Raw genomic sequence first — 16,040 nt, 5'->3', positions numbered from 1 at the left:
GGTGTGCCCCCAGGCATTTTTTAAAAAAAACAACAACAAGCTCTATAGAGCTTCTGATCAACACCCAGTTGAGAACTGCAGAGTATTAAGATCCGAGATGAGGTGTCACAAATAACTTCTAGCTAACAATAGTTAAGGTGCCAACACTTGTGAATCATCTGTCGTTATATGCAAATTAGAGGCCCGTGGCAGTGACTCATTCCTGTAATCCCAGCACTCTGGGAGGCTGATGCAGGAGGATCACTTGAGCTCAGGAGCTTGAGACCAGTCTGGGCAACATGGTGAGACCCCATCTCTACTGAAAATAAAAGCGAATTAGCCAGGCCTAGCCTGTAGTCCCAGCTACTGGAGAGACTGAGGTGGGAGGATTGCTTGAGCCTGGAGGTCAAGGCTGCAGTGAGCTGTGATTGCTCCACAGCACTCCAGCCTAGGCAACACTGAGATCTTGTCTCAAAAATAAATATATATAAAATATATTTTTTATATATATATATATAGAGAGAGAGAGATACACAGCTCCAAGATGCTGCTAAACCACATATACATGTATGTATGTATAATTAGAGCAGATATGAGGCCATTCCTCTAACTCTGCCTTTCCCTTGCATTCTCGGAGAGAAAAGGCCAGTGTGGGGGCTCTGCCAGGTGCCCAAATGCCTGCAACCCTCCTGAGCCTTGCTGGAGACTATCATTGATCTCTGCCCCCAGTTGGGATGTTTTCAAATTGGTCTAGTCTAGGGCTTTACTGGCTTCCCAAAAGCTTTGGGCTAAGTTCAAATGGGGAACTCCCCTGGAAGTGTGCCTCAAAAGCAGATGTCATCCACAGTGTGTTTCTCAGCAGGAAGTCGCCCTCCCAGCACAGCTGTTCTCCACTGTGACAAGCATGGGAGCCCCCAGGGACTGTGCTGAAGAGCAGATTCTGATGCGCAGGGCCGGGTGGGGCCTGAGAGTCTGCATCTCTAACAAGCTCCCAAGGGACACCTTGTTGCTCTCCAAGGACCACATGTGAGGGTCTACACCACTTACTGACAACACTGCTCTAGCTATGACCAGCTGGAAGGGCTTCCGAAGAGGAGCTTCATAGCTAAGCTGACCAACTCTCCTGGTTTGCATGGGGCTGAGGAGTTTGCCCAGACTTGAAACCTGGGATGGTCCCACGGAAACCAGAATTCTTGGTTACCCTGTGCACAGCCATGATCCAATACAATTAGTTTAGGTAAAGCCTTGACATAGACATCTGAGAAAGGCTCCAGAATGCTTACAAAGAAACAAACAAGGTGCCCTAAATCAATCTAGTGTAGAAAAAATACTCTTAAAGCACCGAGGGAAGGTAGATTAAATTCAAGGTCATCATGAAACTGAGCTTCTTGAGAGCTGAGTTCTGAGTGGGATGGGAAAGAAAAGGGATGAGGGAATGATCTAGGCTGGGTTGAAGGAAAGGGCTCCCATTACTATACCTGCCAGCTTTGGTTAGCGCTGATTTCATGAAAAGCCAGGTTCATCTGAGTTGTCAGAACCTACAAGACTGTTAAAATAATTTTCAAGTGAGTGCTGTTGTATTTGTATTAAATTCCTGTATCTATTTTAGGCCACTTTCTCTCCCCAAAAGCCATGGCAGTTAACCTGGCCCTAAACCTAAGTTGCCCTGGCCTCCCTGTCCAGGTGGCTTCTAGAGAATGTCACATAATGCAGTAGTTTAATGGCCTTCCCTGGTGACCACAGCCCTGGTCTGGACGTGGTTCTGTCTCCGCCCTGCCGTGTGCCATGTGACGTAGGTAGGAAGGGAGTCAGTGTCTACCTGCTGTGCCTGTCCCGCCCTTACAGGGATGGCTGAGGCATGAGGGCTCTGACAGCCCTAGAGACACACAGAACCTCACCAATATGGAAGAGTCTGGGAAAACCTTGGGCCACCCTGAGAAGGCACCTCACAACAAAGACTGCACATGGTATTTTTTGGAGGGCAGCCATACTCTAGCCTATGGGTTTGGTTCCTCGAACTCAAAGTATGTGGGTTTCCCGAGTGTGTAAAATCCTGAGAGATGGTAATAAACCAAACCCTTTGGGATGAGGTACAGGGAGACTTCATATTTACAAAATATTTGAGGCCGGGTATGGTGGCTCATGCCTGTAATTCTAGCACTGTGGGAGGCCAAGGCAGGAGGATTGCTTGAGCTCACGAGTTTGAGACCAGCCAAGGCAACATAACGAGAGCCTGTTTCTACAAAAATAAAATAAAATAAAAAGTTAACTGGGCATGGTGGTGTGTGCCTGTGATCACAGTTATTCAAGAGGCTGAAGTGGGAGGATTGCTCTTGAGTCCAGGACTTTGAGGCTGCAGTGAACTATGATTGCACCATTGTACTCCAGCCTGGGCAACAGAGTGAGATCCTGTCTCAATTAAAAAAAAAAAAAAATATATATATATATATATATATATGTATATATGTGTGTGTGTGTATGTATACGTGTGTGTGTGTGTATATATATATATGTATATATACAGCTTTATTTCTTTAGCTGTGGTTAAGATTTGAACTTTGGAATCAGGCAGAACTACAGGTCCAGCTGTGGCATTTTCTCACCCTCTAGAACCTGGATTTCCTCATCTGTAAAATAGAAATGGTAACAGTGCCTCCTCTTCGGGGCACTGGGCCTTGGACGGCACACGGTACTCCTCCAAGAGCAGCTATGTTATCACCACTCTTATCTCACAGACAGCTGGAGGAGGGTCACCAGGTGGGCCAGCGCTCTGCAGGAGGCCTCCTTTAAGGGCAGCCATCATTAGCACACTGTTAGCAATGGGAAGCTCCAAGATGCTGCCAAACCACTTAAAAAGATGTGTTAGAAATCCCCATTTGATAAAGAACAAAATTCTCAGTTCATGGAGCTTAGTCAATGCTTTTGTTGTCATTGTTGTTAATAAATGCTTTATTTTTGAAGAGTTTTAGATTTATAGAAAAGCTGTAAAGATAGTACAGAGAGTTCCCATTTCTGACAGGGAGTCCTGCACCCCCTCCCTGCTGGGGCGGGCTTGCAGTGGTCCAGTGGTTCAGTTTTTGTCTGGCTTCCTTTTTTCTGTGGTAAGCATCTAGCCCACAAGCTGAGTTATGGAGATGCTACAGCTTTTCTGTTTGTAAAAATGACCTCGATCCCCGCCTATACCAGTTTCCTCTGTGTGCACAAACACACGTGTGCACAGGCCCACCCACAGCATGCAGCAATGCAGTGTGAGGAGCACACCCACTGAGCTAGGCTCAGGTGACCCCTGACTGCTACCCCTTGCAGACCCAAGGTGGATCAGAGCCCCTGCAGAGGAGGCACCGTTACCGTCTCATGGCTTCTGGCTGGTCCAGAGGGGGTTTCTCGGAGATAAGTGAGCCAGGCCTCCAAGAATCTGTAGGGTGGGTGGGCACATCTGGGTGTTCTCTTTGGCAGATGAGAAGTATTCATGGTGGCCTGAGACTTGAGGTTTAAACACTATGAGCCTCGGTTTCCTTTTTTTGGAAAATGGGAATAAACCAATGCTTCAGTCCTGGGAATGTGGTGAAGAGTGAAGGAGAAGCGTGAGTAGCACTGGGCCTGGCACGGATGAGTGTGGTGCTTTTATCATTCCAGCTGTGTGGATCACACCAGCCACTCCAGGTGGACATGTGGCCTCAGCGCACCAGATGATCCTGCCCTCTGCCTCTGCCCAGGGTGGAGGGCAGTGAAGAAGGCAGTGCCACAGCCTGGCACAGACCTGAATCATTGTATGCTTGAGAGGCTCCAAGGCCTCCTTAAGTTAGGTCTTCGCTCTGTGTACCATGACATTCCTCCAGAAAAACAAAAGTGCAAAAAACATCTTCTAATTTATTTTTATTTTTATTTTATTTTATTTTATTTTTTGAGACCGAGTCTCACTCTTTCGCCCAGGCTGGAGTGCAGTGGCGCGATCTTGGCTCACTACAAGCTCCACCTCCTGGGTTCAGGCCATTCTCCTGCCTCAGCCTCCCGAGTAGCTGGGACTACAGGCGCCCGCCACCAGGCCCGGCTAATTTTTCTGTATTTTTAGTAGAGACGGGGTTTCACGTGTTAGCCAGGATGGTCTCGATCTCCTGACCTTGTGATCTACCCGCCTTGGCCTCCCAAAGTGCTGGGATTACAGGCGTGAGCCACTGCACCCAGCCACATCTTCTAATTTAAAGCATGTTTTATGGCCAGGCTTGGTGGCTTACGCCTGTAATCCCAGCACTTTGGGAGGCCGAGGCGGGTGGATCATCTGAGGTCAGGAGTTCAAGATCAACCTGGCCAACATGGCGAAACCTCGCCTCTACTAAAAATACAAAAAAATTAACCTGGCATGGTGGTGTGTGCCTGTGATCACAATTATTCAGGAGGCTGAAGTGGGAGGATTGCTTGAGTCCAGGAGTTTGAGGCTGCAGTGAACTATGATTGCACCATTGCACTCCAGCCTGGGCAACAGAATGAGACCCTGTCTCAATTAATATATATATATACTTATATATATGTATGTGTATATATGTGTGTGTGTCTGTGTGTGTGTATATACAGTTTTATTTCTTTAGCCGTGTTAAGATTTGAACTTTGGAATCAAGCAGAACAACAGGTCCAGCTCTGGCATTTTATCACCCTCTAGAGCCTGGGTTTCCTCATCTGTTTGTAAAAATGACCTCAATCCCCGCCTACACCCATTTCCTCTGTGTGCACAGGCCCACCCACAGCATGCAGCAATGCAGTGTGAGGAGCACACCCACTGAGCTAGGCTCAGGTGACCCCTGACTGCTGCCACTAGCAGACCCAAGGTGGATCCAGCTCATCCAGCTACTCAGGAGGCTGAGGCAAGAGAATCGCTTGAACCCAGGAGGCAGAGGTTGCAGTGAGCCAAGTTCGCGCCACTGCACTCCAGCCTGGGTGAGAGAGTGAGACTCTGTCTCAAAAAACAAAACAAAAATAAAAACAAAAAACATGTTTTACTCAAGAAGACTAGTTTTTAATGTAATCAGTAGCAAGTACTTTTACAAAGTGATGAGAGCTTTATGTCACAACTCCCTTCCCCCAATTATTCTGTGGTCAGTTCTGATTTCACTGTACTTTGGGTTCAAGCTATGTATTTGGGAGAAAGACATACGTGTCATTTCTCATAATATTCACCAAATGAAGAACTTCGGAAGGCTATGCAGGAGTCTACAGTTCAACGGAGGCCACACGGCAGATCTCCCCCAAGGAGTTTCCAGCTGTTTCCTGAAAAAGAAGAGGAGAGAGAGAGAGGTCTCTGCATTGTATCTCAGATCTGAGTGAGGCCAGTTCTGGAACTTGTGGCCTATTGGGGAAGAAATTAGGTCTGGAGGGCCATGGACCAAGGCCTGTCCTCTCTTCAGCTGCCCCTCAACTGCCTCTCTGCCCTAAATGGGTAGCTGAAGGGGGATGAGAAAGAAGAGAGAGAGAGATAGAAGACAGGAGCAGCAGCAGGAGAGTGCGGGCACTTGGGAGCAGCTCACATCTGCCTCTTGGTTGGGGAGTGTATTGAAAACCACCCTGAGAAGGCTCATGCCTTGGCCTCGCTCCCCTTGTCTTGGGCTGACAGGACAGCTATACACTCAAATGCCCCTAAATGCAGGTTTGAGGACCCTCCTGGGGCAGGATGCCACATGGGGACAGGCAGAGCAGAAGCCAGGTGACAGAGCCAGGCCAGCTGGGAAAGTGTGCACCCTCAGAAACGCTGGCTGGGCGGCCCTGCTGGAGGTTGTGTAAAATGCCCATCGTGGTGCCTCAACAGTCAGCAGAAAGCTTGAGGTGTTAGGTTTCCTCTATGACTTCGTCCCTCCCCCAAAATAATTATACTAAAAACCATAGTAGCTGTTGTGTCTGGGGCATCTAAGCAGGTCAGACACTACATGCCTTATTTCATTCACCCTTCATTGAAACCCTATGAAACAGGCATTATTTCCCCCATTTTACAGGGAGGTACTGGGTCTCAGCGGGGGCGTAGGCAACTGCCAGGGGTCTCGCCCAGCTTGTAGGTATAGGGCTGGGCGTCAGTCTCAGGTCCACATGACTCAGGTCAGGAGCTCAAAGCCGCTGTGCCACCACACAGCCCTCAGCGTGTTGCGCTGTTGCAGTGGACAAGCTCTCTGGGGTCTGGCAAGGATGGTGAAGTCCGGTCAGAGGGTAGATGCCAGGCCTCATGGCACAGCTATCACACCAGAACCTAAACTGGAAATTGGGTTGTTGCTGCTGTTTTTTTTAAAAATCCCCTGCATCTTTTGTTGTTGTTGTTGTTGTTGTTGTTGTTGTTTGAGATGGAGTCTCGCTCTGTCACCCAGGCTGGAGTGCAGTGGTGAAATATTGGCTCACTGCAATCTCTGCCTCCCGGGTTCAAGCGATTCTCCTACCTAAGCCTCCCAAGTGGCTGGGACTACAGGTGCCTGCCACCACATCTGGCTAATTTTTGTATTTTTAGTACGGAAGGGGTTTCACCATGTTGGTCAGGCTGGTCTTGAACTCCTGACCTTGTGATCTGCCCCCTCAGCCTCCCAAAGTGCTGGGATTACAGGTGTGAGCCACTGTGCCCGGCCAACATCTTAAACTAGGTAAGCTACATAAGCTGGCTTTCAAGATCTTGGATCTCAAGTAGATCCCAGTTGGTCTTCAGTTTGTATCTGCCACTCACTACCCTGAGTCAAATACTTAAGGTCTTTGTGCCTCAAGTTTCTCACTGGTAAATTCTCATGGGCTGTTGCGAAACAGAATTAGATGATGCTTACCAACTGTCTGGCCTGAGAGCTCAGTAACCAGCCGTTCTAAGAACTAGAGGAACAGGCTGTAGCTTTAGGCTTTCCTTTCTGCCCTGGGATGTCCTCCCTGTCAAAAAGAACAGCATTGAGACTGCTGTCCTGGTGGGTTCCACCAAAGGATTAACACTGAACAGCAACAAAAAAGGGCGGGGGACTCTTCCTTCTGGACCGAATGCACACTTGAGTTTGTTGCAAGTAGCTGAGAGCTCATTACCTGCTTTGGCTGTGGAATAGGCCCATACCAATGCTTACGTCTTTCTGTTCTATCCCCTGAAAGTCAAAACAAAAGTTTCTCATCTTGAGGTGGGACTCGACTCCAGAGGTGGGGCTTGGACACTAGACTAGATTGTAGACTAGCTAAAACAGAGCCGGGGTGAAAGCAGCTTTGAATCAGACATGCCCACCACTGAGACATGTCAGTTTACTGTAGCCATGGCAACACCCGGGCGTTACCACTCCTTTCCATGGTAATGACCCCATGACCCAAAAGTGCCTACCCCTCCCCTAGAAATTTCTGCATAAACCGCCCCTTAATCTGCAGGGGCAGATTAGAGGGAGGTACTGGGTCTCAGCGTTGAGTTAAAAGTGGGCATAAATATGACTGCAAAACTGCCCTGAGCCGCTACTCCCTGCCTAGGTTAGCCCTCCTCCGCAGGAGCAGTCATGGAGTTGTAACACTGCCTCTTCAATAAAACTTTCTTCTACTTCTGGCTTGCCCTTGAATTCTTTCCTGGGCAAAGCCAGGAACCCAGCAGGCTAAGCTCCACTTTTGGCCTTGCCTGCCCTGTATCACTGACCTCCTTCTGAACCTTCCTCACACTAAGCAAATGCTTAGCCACCTGCCACGTTTTCCCCACTCCCTTAGCCCTTCCCAAGGTCTGGGCTGGGTTGAATTCAGATTGGTGTGGTCACCACTTTCACAGTGGCACAGCTTGTTTGGGGAACTCACTGATGGCGGATAAGGGGAAGGCGTAAGTTGTGACATGTCCTATAAGGTGATATGTCATGAGCTTGTAATATGAAATCAGCTGCAGGCTGATGCCATGTGGGTGGTGCCCTCCTCTGTGGGAGTAGAAGGCCTCCTGGGCAGGATTCTTGTTCTCCTGGGGCACAGGAACAAGGTGCAAACACGCAGAAGGGTAGGTTCCACGGCTGCTCTGGAAGGCTCACCGGGCTGTCCACACACACTCTATCAACCCCCCTCACTATCTTGTCCCAATGTAACTTCTGCTGGCTGGCTTCAGCCCCACTCAACTTGCAAATGCTCTTAGGGAGGTCGCTATGCGCTCCAAATGACCAAACCAAGTGTTTACAACTCTGCCCTTACCTTATTTGCTCTTTCTGCAACATCTGGCGTCATGGACCACTTCCGCGTTCTGGAAACCATTTTTCTTCTGTGGGAACCTGTGTGACAATTTTTTCCATATTCTCTCCTAGTCCTCCGGATGCTTCCCTTGGTCTCCTTCACTGAGTTTTCTTCCTCCTTCTGCACAGAATAACCTCCATGGTTCCTTCCTGTCTCCCTTCCTGCTCTGCCACTCTTGGAGCATATTCAACCCCAAATGTGGCTTCTGTTATCACCTCCCAGCTCTCTGTCTCTGGCCTAGACCAATCTATTGAGACCTTGTATCCAACTGCCTGTTGACCAGCTAGCTCCTCATAGGCCTCTGGGGCTCAACATGAACTCAGTATCAGCTTTGCCCAAGCTGCTCCTGTCCCAGCATTTCCTCCTGTGGTGAACTACGCTACCATCCACCTGGTCACTCAAGCCAGGAATTTCCCTCCCTGTTTACCTTATGTACAATTGATCACTATGTGTCATCTAACCCATCTCCCAGGCATTTCTGGACTCCCCTCTTCATTCCCACAGCCATTGCCTCAGTTTAGTCAGTGTCATTTCCCTAGCGTTGCTGCCATAGCCTCTCACACTATATTCCTATGCCCCACTTTCACTCTTTACCAGAGAAGTCTTTCTAGAGCATACATCTAGTAGTGCTCGTCTGCTCAAAGCTTCCACTGCGAGTCCATCATCTTCAGAAGACTGCCTCAACTCTTGGGTCTTGCTGCTCACCTGTCCATCCACCTATCTTACAGGTAATGAACCACAGGTACCCTTTGGTCCACCAGCCCAACCTGCAGGTCACAGCAGGCCTCCATGCTTTTACCCACAGTTTCCCTTCTCCTCATTCCAACTGCTCCTTTAGATGGGATTCAAGTGTCACCTCTCCAGGAACATTTGCCCTGACCTCCATGCCCTGCCATCTTTATCAAAATCTGGGTCTTCCCCTTTGCATTTTAGGCAAAGCTCTTTCAGAGCAATTATCATACTACATAGAAAGAGCTGATTTACACAGCAGTTCCAGTGAAGTTTTGGTGAGAGGGGATGGAATCACAACATTTAGATCAGGAAGGGTTTAACAACTTCATTTTATAGAGCCCAGAGAAGGGATGTGAAAAGTTAACGCAGACATAGCTACTCAACAAAAATTGTCATTCGGAGTCAGACCAATGACTAAACAGCCCAGTGTTCCAGTGAGGTGAAATGGATTCCCTTGGTCACATAACTCATTAAGACAGAACTAGGCCAGGCAGGGCGACTCATGCTTGCAATCCCAGCACTTTGGGAGGCCAAGGCAGGAGGATCACCTGAGGTCAGGGGTTCGAGATCAGTCTAGCCAACATGGTGAAACCCCGCCTCTACTAAAAATACAAAAATTAGTGGCATAGTGGCAGGTACCTGTAACCCCAGCTACTCGGGAGACTGAAGCAGGAGGATTGCTTGAACCCAGAAGACAGAGGCTGCAGTGAGCCAAGATGGCGCCACTGCACTCCAGCCTGGGTGACAGAGCGAGCAAACAAATAAATAAACAAACACACAAAGGAGACAAAACTAGAAGAGCCTGGGAACCTGCAGCTCAAGCTCACTGCTCCTACCATCACTGTGCTGCCCCCCTGGTTGAAAAGGTAGGTGTGTTCTCTAAAAGCTCTTAGTCCCTTAGAAACACATGATGGTCCTGTGCAAGGTGGTTCAGGCTGCTATAATAAAATACTTTAGACTGAGTAATTTATGAACAACAGAAACTTATTGCTCACAGTTCTGGAGGCTGGAAAGTCCAAGGGGAAGGTGCCAGCAGATTCAGTGTCTGATGAGGACCCGTTTCTCATAGATGGCATGCTCTATGTGTCCTCACATGATGGAAGGGCAAACACATGGCAAACAAACTCCCTGGGGCCTTTTGTATTGATATAAGGGCACTAATCACTCCCCCAGAGGCTCCACCTCTTAATACCATTAGCTTGGGGGTTAGGTTTCAACATATGAATTTAGGGAGGTCACAAGCATTCAGACTCTAGCAGGCCTCACCGTCCATAATTAGTTTTAACATTTGTCTTATCACATTTAAGTGATGAATATTCTTAGAGATAATAAATATCCTGAATTTACAAATAACAGGAAAAAACATGGAAAATTATGAATGTCTATCTTTGAAAGTTTATCCTTATATCGAACAGAAATATGTTTTTCCCTAATTTGTACCCTTGGGTTGCCGGGTGCAGTGGCTCATGCCTGTAATCCCAGCACTTTGGGGGACTGAGGTGGGTGGATCACGAGGTCAGGAGATCAAGACTATCCTGGCTAACACGATGAAATCCCATCTCTACTAAAAATATAAAAAATTATCCGGGCGTGGTGGCGGGCGCCTGTAGTCCCAGCCACTCAGGAGGCTGAGGCAGGAGAATGGCGTGAACCCGGGAGGCGGAGGTTGCAGTGAGCCGAGATCGTGCCACTGCACTCCAGCCTGGGCGGCAGAGCAAGACTCAGTCTCAAAAATAAATAAATAAATAAATAAATAAATAAATAAATAAAACAAAAAAATTGTACCCCTGGGCATAAATTTAAAACTATTCCCTTTTAAAATGTGGTGGAGCTCTTAACTAAACACTTTGGTTTCAAAGATAACTTTCTTCTCATCATATTCTTCCATCAGCTGCCTGCCATTTAGCTGAAGCTGTCTCTCAGTCTGCATCTTGTCCTGTTTATGTCACGTGGTATGTGGCTGTTAAGAACAGTCTGCCTAACACCTCATTCTTTCTTCTAGAACGTGTTTATTTGTTGAGCGTATAGTATGTCATGCATCTTTTTTTAAAAGCATCTCTTAGCTTCTGATTGTTATAAACAAAGAATCTCTCCTTTTTCCTTTCTAGAAATCTTTTTTAATCACTCGAAAGAATTTCCATAATCCCTGACTTCAAATTGCTTCAAGTAATTGTGGAGATAAGACTTATACACAAACATCTTGTCTGTTTTTAAATCCTCACACATGCAAATCTGGGGATTTCCTGTAGGGACAGGCTCCTGCAGGCGGAGTAGTGCTGCCGCGCAGGCGCCAGCTCCTCGTTTATTATGCAGTGATATACAGCCCTCTAGTGGGTCTTTAAAGCAACATAAAAAAAAGAAGCTGAGGGCAACGAAGTATGGCTTCGTTCATTCACCCATTCACGATGTACAAGTGCTGGGTGCCTGCTTTGTTCCAGGCACATTTTAGGTGCTGGGAATACTGCAGTAAATCAAACAAACAGCAACAAAATCAGATGCATTGGTTACTGGAGACTACGAAGATAGAGAGGAGAACAAATTTGGGATGAAGATCAGAAACTTGATTTTTGGCACATTAAGTTTGGTATGCTCATTAATCTTCAAGTAGCTTCTTTTAAAAATTAATTAGGTGCTGGTTGCAGTGGCTCACATCTGTAATCCCAGGACTTTGGGAGGCCGAGGTGGGTGGCTCACTTGAGGTTAGGAGTTTGAGACCAGCCTGCCCAACATGGTGAAACCCTATCTCTACTAAAACTACAAAAATTAGCCAGGAATGGTGGCCCGCACCTATAGTCCCAACTACTCGGAGGCTGAGGCAGGAAAATCTGTTGAACTCGGGAGGCGGAGGTTGCAGTGAGCCAAGATGGCACCACTGCACTCCAGCCTGGGTGACAGAGCGAGACTCCATCTCAACAAAAAAAAAAAAGAAAGAAAAAAGAAAATTAAAATTAATCAGGCCAAGCGCGGTGGCTCACGCCTGAAATCTCAGCATTTTGGGAGGCTGAGGTGCTTGAGCCCGGGAGTTCAATATAAGCCTGGGCAACTTAGTGAGACCTCATCTCTACAAAAAGTTAAAAAAATGGCTAGGCATAGTAGTGTGCACCGGTGGTCCCAGCTACTCAGGAAGCTGAAGTGGGAGGAACGCTTTATGCCCAGGAGGTTGAGACTGCAGTGAGCTGTGATCGTGCCACTGCACTCCAGCCTGTGCTACAGAGTGATACCCTGTCTCAAAAAATAATAGTAATAGTAATCAGTGTCCCTATGGATATGTACAGAGTGCCTGTGGGATAAAATGCAAGTGCAAATATTCTCTTATTTGAGATTTCACCAAATTTAAATGAAAACTGACAACATGAGCACAGTTAGCAAGAAAAGTGTGAAGACAGTGAATTAGACCGTGGATGTGGGGAGAGTGGGTATAGAGAAGTTCAAGGGTTGGCCCCACTCTTATGCAGCTGCTCATCTTCGTCCTCTGTTTAAATGGAATCATCTCAGTTCTTCGTTTGTTTTCTTCTTAATTCTTGCCACAATTTGTCACAGTGGAGTTTCTCTGTGTACTTAGGTTATATCCATCTCTTCCACCTACAGGATTATATATCTGTCCTATTCACTGTGGTATCCTCAGCATGTGGCACCTGGCTGAGCCTCTATTTATACTTGTTGGAGGATGAATTTTCCACGTAATAAGGCAGACAAGATGGATACACATGAGAAGCTAGTAATATGGCCTAGTATAATTCTAAATGAGTAAAAACACAGTTGATTACTCTTAAGAGTAATTAGAAGATCATAGTGGGTTGAAGTCAATCAGGAAAAATTTCAGAGAAGAAACTGCACATGAGCTGAGACTTAAAGGATGGATGGAATATGAAGGGAAAAGGAAAGAAGTTATGGGGGAAGAGATGTTCCCTGTAACCTGTCCCTGTTTGACTCCCACATGCTCCTCATCTCTCAGTGTCTCTTTCTATTCTGGTGTCTAGTGGTCTCTGCTAGGCTATCCTGCCCTCACTCATGATGCGGGCTAACTCTGGCCAATCTTTAGGGTTTGTCACATGATTCCTATGCCACCCTTTTTTTTCTCTTTCTTTCTTTCTTTTTTTTTTCTTTTTTTTGAGACAGGGTCTCGCTCTGTCGAGCAGGCTGGAGTGCAGTAGCGCAATCTCGGCTCACTGCAACCTCCGCCTCCCGAGTTCAAGCGATTCTCCTGCCTCAGCCTCCCGAGTAGCTGGGACTACAGGCGTGCCACCACACCCAGCTAATTTTTGTATTTTTAGTAGAGACGGGGTTTCACCATATTGGCCATGCTGGTCTTGAACTCCTGACCTCAGGTGATCTGCCTGCCTCGGCCTCCCAAAGGGCTGGGATTACAGGCATGAGACACTGTGCCCAGCCTCCTATGCTACTCTATTATTGTCTTTGTGGCTCCACTGTCTTTTTTAAAATGAAAACCCAGGATGTCAATGCCTGGCCCATAGCAAGTACTCAATAAATACTTGTTGAATGAGCATATGTGCCTAGGAGCCACATTCCGTACTCTTGGGATGGCTCCTTCCCAGATATTTAGTCTCTGCCTAGAGCTGGGGCATTTGGAAATTGCTTGAGGGGCCACTCAAAATCCTTGCATAATTATTAATAAGGGTCTTTCTCAGATTTTTATTTAACAAAGCTTTACTGCATGCCTTCTCTATTACAGGACTTACGCTGGCTATAAGCAGTTTGGAGTTCAGCTACTGTGAGACCCATGTAAACAAATAATGAAAAGCTTTGATTTATGTATAAAGTGGTCTATGAACACTGTAGACAGAGGACTGACTGTCCAAGTATACCAGAGAGGCTTCTCAGATTACAGGACAGAAAGTTGGAATTGAATCTTGAAGGATACGTTATGTCCTCTAGGCAGACATGACTGGAGTGGATAAGGGAGTGGGTTGGATGGTATTCTAGGCAAATGCAATCACAGGTGCAAAGATGGTGGTGGTGGTGAGGAACTGAGAAAGTGTGTGTTTAGAGCAAAAGCAGAAGTGGCCAGAGAGAAGGTGCAGGACTGGATTTTGGGCAGGATAACCAAAGGGCTCTTTTTTCTTTTTTTTCTCTTGAGACGGGGTCTCACTCTGTCGCCCAAGCTGGAGTACAATGGCGTGATCTCCGCTCACTGCAACCTCTGTCACCCGGGTTCAAGCGATTCTCCTGCCTCAGCTTTGGGAAAGTAGCTGGGATTACAGGTGCCTGCCATCGCACCTAATTTTTGTATTTTTAGTAGAGGCGGGATTTCACCATGTTGGCCGGGCTGATCTTGAATTCCTGACCTCCTGATCCACCCCGCCTCTGCCTCCCAAAGTGCTGGGATTACAGGTGTGAGCCACCGTGCCCGGCCAGGGCTCTGTCTTATACAGTTTCATGTTGCTATAACAGGATGCCACAGACTGGGCAATTTATAAACAATAGTTTATTTGGCTCATGATTCTGGAAGCTAGGAAGTCCAAGATCAACAGGTAACATCTGGCAGCAGCCTTTTCTCTGGGTCACAACATAGCAGAAGGCATCACATGGTAAGAGAAACAGCAAGGGAAAGCCAAACTCATTTTTATAACCAACCGACTCTCAAGATAACCCACTCCTGTGATTACATTAATCCATTCGTGAGGGCGTAGCCCTCATAAGTCAATCAATTTAAACCTCTCACCTCTTAACACTTTTGCATTAATGATAAAGTTTTCAACACGTGAACTTTGGGGTATACATTCAAACCACAGCAAGCTCTATGGATACCGATCTGTAAGAGGCACAAAAATAAAAAATGATGCTAATTAACATAGCCATCTGCAGTGCCTTACATAACTTTTGAAACCTAAAATTGTCCTATTCCCCTGAGGTAAGACAGTACCCTTGAATGTTAATTTAAAAATTCTCCTGGTTGGCAATTCCAGTTATCTTATGTTATATTCAGTGCATGTAATAAGTCCCTTATTTTAACATAAAGAGCTTTTAAATTCTTATTAATAGAAAATCAGGTTTCTTTTAATCCTATGCCAAACAGATATTTAAAGAAAACTGGCCTGTTTATGCATTGCCAAATTATTAGCTTTCTGGTAATGTACGTATTTCTCCAACAAGCCCTGGATGGAGGCCTCTAGGTGCTCCTTCCCTGGTAAACATGGGACTGTTCATTTGGCTGCGTAAGCTGGGAAAGTTGGTTTGTGTGGGTGCCTAAAAAAGAATCTGTGTTCAATGAAGTATTGTCAATAGGGTGAATTATGTGTTTGGCACACATAAACGGGACAAGATGTGTAAAGTGCTTGGTCAGAGACCGACTGTATTTCTTCTTCTTTTTTTTTTTTTGGAGACTGGGTCTCACTGTGTCACTCAGGCTGGAGTGCAGTGGCGCAATCTCTGCTCACTGTAACCTCTGCCTCCCGGGTTCAAGCAGTTCCTCATGACTCAGCCACCCAAGAAGCTGGGATTACAGACATGCACCCCCATGCTCGGTTAATTTTTTTTTTCTTCATTTTTAGTAGAGACGGGGTTTCGCCATGTTGGCCAGGCTGGTCTTGAACTCTTGGCCTCAAGCAATCCCAATCCGCCTGCCTCGGCCTCCCAAAGTGCTAGGATTATAGGCGTGAGCCACAGCGCCCGGCCTAATTTTCGTATTTTCAGTAGAGACGAGGTTTGCTATATTGCCCAGGCTGGTCTGAACTCCTGGGCTCAAGCGTTCCACCCACCTCGGCTTCCCAAAGTGCTAGGGTTACGGGCGAGGGTGAGTCACGGCGCCCAGTCTAATTTCTAATTTGTATTCAGCTCTCAGCGTGTCTTCAACGTGACCCCACCCAGGTTCAGGGTACTGGAACCTGAGCGAGGAAGGCGTGTTCGGGGAGAGTAGGTAGTGTGAGGGGCCAGAGTGCAAAGGTCAGAAGGCATTTGGTGGAAGCTGTGTGCAAAGAAGCCTGAGGGGAGGTCCTTCGATCTCGGTTACCTTGGCGATCTCTACCAGAGGGTTAGAGTTGCCAAGAGGCGCCTGCTGCCGCTTCCTTTCTCCCGCCCTCCCTTTGGTTTAGCTCCGCCCCCTGCTCCCACAGGTTAAAAGCAGACGCCGACGCGGTTGCCTAGTGACACTTTTCCCAAGATGCCTAGGGTATTGTTGTGTTCTTCTT

General features: G+C 47.1%; 1 long non-coding RNA gene across 5 annotated transcripts; it reads right to left on the bottom strand.

The window, feature by feature from the left end:
* Nucleotides 1-4,974: 4,974 nt before the first annotated feature.
* LOC105493566 (uncharacterized) lies at nucleotides 4,975-15,984 on the bottom strand. 5 transcript variants are annotated; one of them, XR_011613894.1, is made up of 5 exons: nucleotides 15,863-15,984; nucleotides 14,576-14,665; nucleotides 8,122-8,280; nucleotides 6,765-6,861; nucleotides 4,975-5,241 (listed from the first exon to the last, which is right to left on the bottom strand). It is a non-coding gene; the product is annotated as an uncharacterized lncRNA (long non-coding RNA). The 5 variants fall into 5 exon arrangements; XR_011613895.1 differs by having other exon boundaries at nucleotides 8,122-8,198; nucleotides 15,863-15,976; XR_011613896.1 differs by lacking the exon at nucleotides 15,863-15,984 and adding an exon at nucleotides 15,612-15,852.
* Nucleotides 15,985-16,040: the final 56 nt, after the last annotated feature.

This window comes from Macaca nemestrina, chromosome 1 (genome assembly GCF_043159975.1).
Source record: "Macaca nemestrina isolate mMacNem1 chromosome 1, mMacNem.hap1, whole genome shotgun sequence".
NCBI lineage: Eukaryota > Metazoa > Chordata > Mammalia > Primates > Cercopithecidae > Macaca > Macaca nemestrina.
Note: the sequence above shows the minus strand (reverse complement) of the source record. Positions and strands in the feature narration are given on the sequence as shown.